This window comes from Salvelinus alpinus, chromosome 26 (genome assembly GCF_045679555.1).
Source record: "Salvelinus alpinus chromosome 26, SLU_Salpinus.1, whole genome shotgun sequence".
In the NCBI taxonomy this organism is placed as follows: domain Eukaryota; kingdom Metazoa; phylum Chordata; class Actinopteri; order Salmoniformes; family Salmonidae; genus Salvelinus; species Salvelinus alpinus.
This window is the reverse complement of record NC_092111.1, coordinates 24,155,737-24,163,731: the sequence shown is the minus strand read 5'-3', so window position 1 is coordinate 24,163,731 and position 7,995 is coordinate 24,155,737. Positions and strand designations below refer to the sequence as shown.

At 40.5% G+C, this 7,995-nt stretch overlaps 1 long non-coding RNA gene across 1 annotated transcript; it reads left to right on the top strand.

The window, feature by feature from the left end:
• The first annotated feature begins 3,052 nt into the window (after nucleotides 1–3,052).
• On the top strand, nucleotides 3,053–3,685 carry LOC139554309 (uncharacterized). The gene is made up of 2 exons (XR_011670814.1): nucleotides 3,053–3,211; nucleotides 3,445–3,685. It is a non-coding gene; the product is annotated as an uncharacterized lncRNA (long non-coding RNA).
• Nucleotides 3,686–7,995: the final 4,310 nt, after the last annotated feature.

The following is a 7,995-nucleotide window of genomic DNA, read 5'->3' as shown; positions in this document are numbered from 1 at the left end:
CTAGAGGGTCGACGTAGCCAAACACAAACTGTTGTGAGTGTGGATGCTGCCAGATAATGGCGAGAGTATGATTATTTATATTTGTATTTGTTATGCTGCTAAGGCAGCAGCTAATCTTCCTTGTGTCCAGCAAAATTAAGTCAGTTTATACAATTTAAAAAAACATTACAACACATTCACAGATTTCACAACACACTGTGTGCCCTCAGGCCCCTACTCCACCACATATCTACAGTACAAAGTCCATGTGTACGTGTGTGTGTATAGTGCATATATTATCGTGTGTGTGTGTATGCATGTGTCTGCCTATGTTAGTGTTGCTTCACAGTTACCACTGTACCATAAGGTGTTTTTCCCCAGTTTTTAAAAATCTAATTTTACTGCTTGCATCAGTTACTTGATGTGGAATAGAGTTCCATGTAGTCATGGCTCTATGTAGTACTGCGCGCCTCCCATAGTCTGTTCTGGACTTGGGGACTGTGAAGAGACCTCTTGTGGCATGTCTTGTGGGGTATGCATGGGTGTTGTCAGGGAAATTCTAGAGGAAGAGAGAGACTTTAAATTCTTCCAACAACAGCTTTATTATAAGATTTGCAAAAATGAAGCAATCACCATCACCAAGAATGGTTCAGAGTTGAAAGCTTAACAAACATAGCCAGGTCTCTGCTTTGATAAATACAACCCCTTTCTGTATACGTGGCAGTCAGCAGATAGTGTGTAAAAGGTAATTAGTTCTCTGTGCAGACTTTAAGAAAGATGGTTGAGCCCTCGTGCTAACTGCATTCACAACAACAAACACTATATTGTACCTTGTTCTGCAAGGTTCCATACATGTGACTTTCTGTAGATAGTAAACACACGGGATTTCACATGCTGCGGTTGCACCCAAATGTCTCTTAGCTGTAAGCCCAGTTTTATGACTAAGTCACACCAAGACAAGTTTGTATCAGGTTAGAAAAACACTAGCATATAACAAGAGACTATTCTTTAAATTTACCAAAGATTCTAAATTATATCCTAATCGATCTAAAACATGGCCATTTTCCAATGCCCCATACCAAGGAATTAACCTGCGGTGACTTTTAAAGTTTCGAGGATTGTGGTGACTCAATTGGAATGTCATTTAATTGTTAAATGCTCCTTCTAATCCATCTTAATCTGGTTAGAAAAAACTAGCATATAACAAGAGACTATTCTTTAAGCAGTAAAACACAGGATAGCATGACTAATTATGTAATTTTCCATGACAGTGTCCGAGCTGTGCACCAGTAGTTGAAACTGACAGGTCGGTGCATTCAACATGTCATAAATACAATGTCATAAATACAAGTAGTGATGAAGTTAATCTCTCCTCCACTTTGAGCCAGGAGAGATTGACATGCATATTATTAATATTAGCTCTCTGTGTACATCCAAGGGCCAGCCGTGTTGCCCTGTTCTGAGCCAATTGCAATTTTCCTAAGTCATTTTTTGTGGCACCTGACCACACGACTGAACAGTAGTCCAGGTTTGACAAAACTAGGGCCTGTAGGACCTGCCTTCTTGATAGTGCTGTTAAGAAGGTAGAGCAACGCTTTATTATGGACATACTCCCCATCTTAGCTACTGTTGTATCAATATGTTTTGACCGTGACAGTTTACAATCCAGGGTTACATCAGTTTAGTCACCTCAACTTGCTCAATTTCCACATTATTTATTACAAGATTTAGTCCTCATTCACTAAACCCTAACTAATGTATTTCATGCCACTCACTCTGAAACTAACTGCAACTCTTAAGTGTTGCGATCATTTCAGTCGCTTTAGTAGCTGACATGTATAGTGTTGAGTCATCCGCATACACAGTGACATGCCATAAGTAAAGATTGGAAAGACCCAGATGCAGACAACGTCAAATTGACAACTGTTTAATAATCCAACAGGGGCAGGCAAAAGACAGGTCAAGGGCAGACAGGGGTCAGTAATCGAGAGGTGGGGAAAAGGTACAGGATGGCAGGCAGGGTCAGGGTAGGCAGAGGTCAATAATCCAGAGGTGGGGCAAAGGTACAGGACGGCAGGCAGACTCAGGGGCAGGCAGAGTGGTCAGGCAGACGGGCTCAGAGTCAGGACAGGCAAGGGTCAAAACCAGGAGGGCAAGAAAAAAGAGACTGGGGAAAGCAGGAGCTGAGACAAAAATGCTGGTTGACTTGACAAACAAGACAAACTGGGACAGACAGACAGAAATCACAGATATAAATACACAGGGGATAATGTGGAAGATGGGCGACACCTGGAGGGGGGTGGAGACAAGCACAATGACAGGTGAAACAGATCAGGGTGTGACACCCTCTGTGTTCTGTTAGACAGGTAACTCTATATCCACAATATAGCAGGTGGTGTAAAGCCATAACACATTTTTCAGCAGCAGACTATGATCGATAAAGTCAAAAGCCGCACTGAAGTCTAACAAAACAGTCCCCACAATCTTTTCATCATCAATTTCTCTCAGCCAATCATCAGTCATTTGTGTAAATGCTGTGCTTGTTGAATGTCATTCCCTATAAGCATGCTGAAAGTTTGTTGTCCATTTGTTTACTGTAAAATAGCATTGTATCTGGTCAAACACAATTTTTCCAAAAGTTTACTAAGGGTTGTCAACAGGCTGATTGGTTGGCTATTTGAGCCAGTAAAGGGGTCTTTACTATTCTTGGGTAACGGAATGACTTTTGCTTCCCTCCAAGCCTGGGGGCACACACATTCTAGTAGGCTTAAATTGAAAATATGGCAAATAGGAGTGTCAACATCGTCCGCTATTATCTTCAGTAATTTTGACTGTGTGTTGTAGAGATATCTTAGCTGTATTGCCTGTATTACATCCAGACAGAGGTTCCTGTCAGTCTGTCTGAATGGCAATATATTAATTGGACGTGTCACGGGCATGATACACTAGCACAGGTTGCCACGCGGTGTATCGCCGCTTCCCACTCATTTCAATAGAAGGAAAGCGGTGAGAAGCGGAGAGGGTGAGGAACCTTCGGGCGGTGCGAAGGTGGCATGGGAGGCAGTGAAAAAGATAAACTTTTCCCAACTTTATGCAAATCACCAGCGGCAACCGCTGGGCGATGACCAATCATATAGAGTGGTTCCCATGACGAATTTGACGCTATGCGACCCAAGGCTGGAGACTTTCTTCAGCAAGGATGGCTGACAAAAATACTAGGATGGAAGCAAATGTAAGTGATTATAACGTCATAACAAATCATGCAAAAAATTTACAGTTGACAGGAATATGTTAGTTAATGTAGAGACAAACGATTCTGTATATTTTTTTTATCATCAAGTTAATTTACGAAAATCGTGATTTAGCAAGCTAGTTGACTAGCTAACATTAGCCAGCTAGCTGGCTATCTTTATTGGTGTTGTGACATGAGTATGAAATTGTAATTCTGGTTGTTTAATGTTTTAGGGACTCCTGAAACAACCAGCAAACCAGGCTGTCGTCTTGTGAAACAGTGGATGTACAGTGCCTTGCAAAAATATTCATCCCCCTTGGCATTTTTCCTATTTTGTTGCATTACAACCTGTAATTTAAATGTATTTTTATTTGGATTTCATGTAATGGACATACACAAAATAATCCAAATTGGTGAAGTGAAATTTTAAAAATGACTTGTTTAAAGAAAATCTAAAAAATAAAAACCAGAAAAGTGGTGTGTGCATGTGTATTCACCCCCTTTGCTATGAAGCCCCTAAATAAGATCTGGTGCAACCAATTACCTTCAGAAGTCACATAATTAGTTAAATAAAGTCCACCTCTGTGCAATCTAAGTGTCACATGATCTGGCACATGATCTCAGTATATATACACCTGTTCTGAAAGGCCCCAGAGTGCAACACCACTAAGCAAGGGAGACCACCAAGCAAGTGGCACCATTAAGGCCAATGAGTTCTCCAAACAGGTCAGGAACAAAGTTGTGGAGAAGTACAGATCAGGGTTGGGTTATAAAAAAATATCAGAAACTTTGAACATCCCACAGAGCACAATTAAATCCATTATTAAAAAATTGAAAGAATATGGCACCACAACAAACTTGCCAAGAGAGGGCCGCCCACCAAAACTCACGGACCAGGCAATGAGGGCATTAATCAGAGAGACAACAAAGAGACCAAAGATAACTCTGAAGTAGCTGCAAAGCTCCACAGCGGAGATTGGAGTATCTGTCCATAGGACCACTTTAAGCCATACACTCCACAGAGTTGGGCTTTACGGAAGGGTGGCCAGAAAAAGCAATTTCTTAAAGAAAAAAATAAGCAAACACATTTGGTGTTCGCCAAAAGGCATGTGGGAGACTCCCCAAACATATGGAAGAAGGTACTCTGGTCAAATGAGACTAGAATTTAGGTTTTAATCCATCAAGGAAAACGCTATGTCTGGCGCAAACCCAACACCTCTCATCACCCCGAGAACATCATCCCCACAGCAGGGGATGTTTTTCATCGGCAGGGACTGGAAATTTGTCAGAATTTAAGGAATGATGGATGGCGCTAAATACAGGGAAATTCATGAGGGAAACCTGTTTCAGTCTTCCAAAGATTTGAGACTGGGATGGAGGTTCACCTTCCAGCAGGACAATGACCCTAAGCATACTGCTAAAGCAACACTCGAGTAGTTTAAGGGGAAACATTTAAATGTCTTGGAATGGTCTAGTCAAAGCCCAGACCTTAATCCAATTGAGAATCTGTGGTATGACTTAAAGATTGCTGTATACCAGCGGAACCCATCCAACTTGAAGGAGCTGGAGCAGTTTTGCCTTGAAGAATGGGCAAAAATCCCAGTGGCTAGATGTGCCAAGCTTATAGAGGCATACCCCAAGAGACTTGCAGCTGTAATTGCTGCAAAAGGTGGCTCTACAAGGTATTGACTTTGGGGGTGTGAATAGTTATGCACTCTCAAGTTTTTTGTCTTATTTCTTGTTTGTTTCACAAAAAAATATTTTGCATGTTCAAAGTCGTAGGCAAGTAGTGTAAATCAAATGATACAAACCCCCAAAATCTGTTTTACTTCCATGCTGTAAGGCAACAATACAGGAAAAATGCCAAGGGGATGAATACTTTCGCAAGCCACTGTAAAGAATCTAGCTAGCTAAACCATTTACTGCAAATTGAATGTACAATTTAAGCTTCCCTTGCTGATATTTGCCATGCAATGCAGATAGATGAAATAACGTAGATAGCTATGTTCTTGCTTATTGTGAAGTGGAGGATAAAAATACCTGTATGCCTATGGATGTGTAGCTAGCTATCTAGCAGATCTGTGTATGTACCCAAACATTTGGTATACGTTTTAGTTCAGAAGCTAGATATGAAACTCAGATATCATAGCCAGTTGTATCAACTTCAAAACAGTCTAAATAACATTAATGAAGCCTATGGATTGAGTAGAATATAATATAACTTTGTGCCATGGATGCAAGTCGTATATACATGTAGTTATTACCATGCACGAGATCCCCACATTGTAGCCTGTACATTTAAAATATTCACTGATCATGTACTCTACCTTGGCAAATAAAGGTGCAGTTCAGGTATGAATGTCTTTGAGATTATTTGTCATTCATATCCAATAACAGGAGTATCACATTCCAGTCTTTGTATGATACTGTGTCTGCATGTATGTATTACAATTATACACTTCAACAGTGTTTACCAATCTTGGTCCTGGGACATCAATGGTTACACATTGTAACTAATAGACTAGAAACAGGATTTAACTAGTTAAAGGCTGATTTGTAATTCATATATACAGAAATATAATTTTTTTAAACAGTACACTCTACTTCCTATGCATCATGTAAATACTCTAAAACCGGCTCATCTCAATATCTAAATCCCTTCATCTGCATTGATCTGATAAACAGGATAGGTGTAGTATTTCATCAAATGAGAGACTTAATTTCAACCCGTAGAGAATGTGAAACGCTTCATTGAAAGAAATTCATTATCCAAGTGTTATAAATACAAGCATTATAAATATTATAATGGTAATATTATAAAAACAAGTTCAATCTGTACTTCAATGCACATCTGTTTGCTTTATAAAAACAAAGGAAGAAAGAGGTGGCAAGAGAGGTGTAAAAGACAAAGGGAAAGAGGTAAGAACATAGGAGTAGGGAAGGCAGTATATGATTAATGAATCACAGTGCAACCCAAATATTCTCTCAGTTCATCACAATTACATAATATTGTCTCTAGTCGGCCCGAAGGTTATCTTAAAAGAGGGTGAGGTGGCGATGATAGGACTTGGGGTTGGCATCCTCTCTCACATCAAAACATATCTGCAGACGAGAGACAGATGGAGAGAGACAGAGAGAGCATGTTAAAGCCTTGTGTTTTTATTTTAACATTGTTAGTCATCATAATAATCAGGAGGTGAAATGCAAAACTGACCTTGGATCATTAACTATGGGACTACTGCATCTCTTTAATAATACTTCCTGTTGACCTGACCTCACCTCTGATCGTGCTGTGCCCTCTATGTAGCCAGTTCATATGCGGGAGGGGTTCACCGACACAACTGATATAAAGTAGAGGATTTAGGGAGAAGAGGAGAGAGGGATGTAGTGAAGGAGAGAGACTGTTATTGAGAAAATAAGGTAGTTAAAGAGACAGTGTTCAACAGGAATCTGTGTGTGTGGCTGCAGAGTACATTATGCTGAAAAACATGAACGGACACACGAGGACAAATATAGCGTAGTTATAGAAATAATGAAGTGTCTTACTATTCTCCATGGTTGGCCCTCTTGCCTATTCTTTGAAGGTGGAAGGAGCCACAGTTATACACCTGAGCCTGCTTACTGCACAACACAATCCATCAATCAGATTGATAAATGAGTGTGTAGGTGTGGGTTATAGGGTGTCTAATTGTTCTACATTTTTTCAATATGGGTGATTTAAAATAGTCTGTTTTGTTTTTGTACAGACATCACACCCTTACCTAAACAGCAGCCTCACCTGAGAAGTAGATATCAAAGGGAGAGAAACTGAATTGAATAACTGCAGTTGACATAGCTTAGTAAATGGAAGAATACTCTTATTGCAATGTGAATGGCTCTTAAAAGAGCCTTTGGTTGTGCATAGTGCAGTCTATGGTATTGCCAGGGAACAGCACCCTCTTCTAAGAAGTAGGAGGTGAAGATCTCCAGCACATGGATTGCCTCTCTTGCTGCGTTGTTGTACCCCATCCTTGAAACATCCTGCAGAGCAGCAGACTTCTCCTCTGGCACACGGTTGCGAGCTGCAGATCCCCTCCTGTTCCTCGTGTCCATCCTCATGAAGTTATGCAGGACACAGGTAGCCTTCACACACCTGAATTCCTTCAGGAGGCAGTCCCAGATGGCCCTGGTCACCCAACCTTGCAGTGCCCTACACATTAACTGTAGGCAATCATTTTGAAGGAATCCCCAGTTACAAGGTATCTGTAGGAATATGGAAGACAATGTAATTAGAGTTTTATCACCAGGTCACCAGGTCATTGTGGATTACTAAAGTATAATATCCCTGATGACAAATCATGATAACATTGGATTGATAGATGCATGGGCACACATACAGTTGAAGTCAGAAGTTTACATACACCTTAGCCAAATACACTTAAACTCAGATTTTCACAATTCCTGACATTCAATCCTAGTAAAAATTCCCTGTCTTAGGTCAGTTAGCATCACCACTTTATTTTAAGAATGTGAAATGTAACCTAGTCAGGTTTGTAGGCCTCCTTGCTCACACACGCTTTTTCAGTTCTGCACACAAATTTTCTATAGGATTGAGGTCAGGGCTTTGTGATGGCCACTCCAATACCTTGACTTTGTTGTCCTTAAACCATTTTGCCACAACTTTGGAAGTATGCTCGGGGTCATTGTCCATTTGGAAGACCCATTTGTGACCAAGCTTAAACTTCCTGACTGATGTCTTGAGATGTTGCTTCAATATCTCCACATAATTTTCCGACTTCATGATG